The 1,349-nt window shown below is 44.8% G+C and overlaps 1 pseudogene; it reads left to right on the top strand.

Moving 5' to 3' along the window:
- The first annotated feature begins 77 nt into the window (after nucleotides 1-77).
- On the top strand, nucleotides 78-866 carry LOC111656691 (growth/differentiation factor 11 pseudogene; annotated as a pseudogene).
- Nucleotides 867-1,349: the final 483 nt, after the last annotated feature.

Here is a 1,349-nt window from a genome sequence, read left to right as displayed (position 1 = left end):
TTAATTTAATTTAATGACGTGTCTCAAAAGGTCACAGTTTGAACATGAGCCAGGGACGCTGCAGTTCATGATGACATATGTATACAGTATACTGCATCTACAGTACAAGTATAAATGTAACCTGTGCTTTTTCCACAGCGGAGCCGCTGGTGCAGGTGAATGGGAAGCCGAGCTGCTGCTTCTTCAAGTTCAGCCCCAAACTGATGTTCACCAAGGTGCTGAAGGCCCAGCTGTGGGTTTACCTGCGACCGCTGCAGCAGACCTCCACCGTCTACCTGCAGATCCTCCGACTGAAGCCCGTCACGGAGCAGGGCAGCCGCCACATCCGCATCCGCTCCCTGAAGATAGAGCTCACCTCCAGGGTCGGGCACTGGCAAAGTATTGACTTTAAGCATGTGTTGCAAAACTGGTTCAAACAGCCACACACCAACTGGGGAATCGACATCAATGCCTTTGATGAGAGCGGCAATGACCTGGCAGTTACCTCGCTGCGACCCGGGGAGGAGGGGCTGGTAAGGACCCTCAGACCTGTCCTTGGGGAAGGGGGGTAATCACTTCCATCACAGCTCACATTTATACAAATGCCAGTTCATATTTCAATCAAAAGAGGGCAGCTAAAACAATGTTAGTGAAAAAGAAAAACTTGATTTGAAGGGAAATGTGGATCTGTATTGATAACTGGACTGAACTAAGAAATAGTTAAAGAAATAATCCTGGGGAAAAAGATGGATGGCACTGCTATCATCCTGCATGTTATTTCCCTTTCCCCATCTGCACATCTTCTCTACTGTCAGTCCTGTGCTGTCTCCCTCCAATGTTTGTCTTGCTTCCTTTATGCTTTATATTTGTTTTAGAGCAGATTTTGAAAAGCCAAAATAATGCTGAAGTGCGTTAGTATGAAAATCAACTTGCAGAGGCTTCAAGCTCACTTACATCAACTGAAGCATCACAGTGAACATCAGGAGCTGAATGAAATCACCATGCACACACACACACACACACACACACACACACACACACACACACATTCACATTATTCATATTAAGCAAGTTTTAAGCTTTTGCATGTTGTTTCTCACATCTCAGTGCACTGAATGAAAACCAGTGGCTGCACAGGAGGAAGGGAGGCACATCCTGTTATGTTATGATACGAACAAAATACTATGATGTAGTGCTGATTAACAGCGATAGGTAATTCAGTGTGCACCATATTGACATCAGAGGCCATCTTTTGAACCACTGCCAAAGCAGATAACATAATGTTGTTTATGAAACTGCATCATTTGAACCACCTAAGTAACAAAGTCACACAGTAAATATACCCGCTTGCCCACAGGTTCACCTTAAAT

This window comes from Seriola lalandi, unplaced genomic scaffold, assembly GCF_002814215.2.
Source record: "Seriola lalandi dorsalis isolate HSWRI2012SDOR001 ecotype SW California unplaced genomic scaffold, Sedor1 jcf7180001976697, whole genome shotgun sequence".
Taxonomy (NCBI): Eukaryota; Metazoa; Chordata; class Actinopteri; order Carangiformes; family Carangidae; genus Seriola; species Seriola lalandi.
The sequence above is the reverse complement of the archived record's forward strand: the minus strand, read 5'-3'. Positions and strand labels throughout refer to the sequence as shown.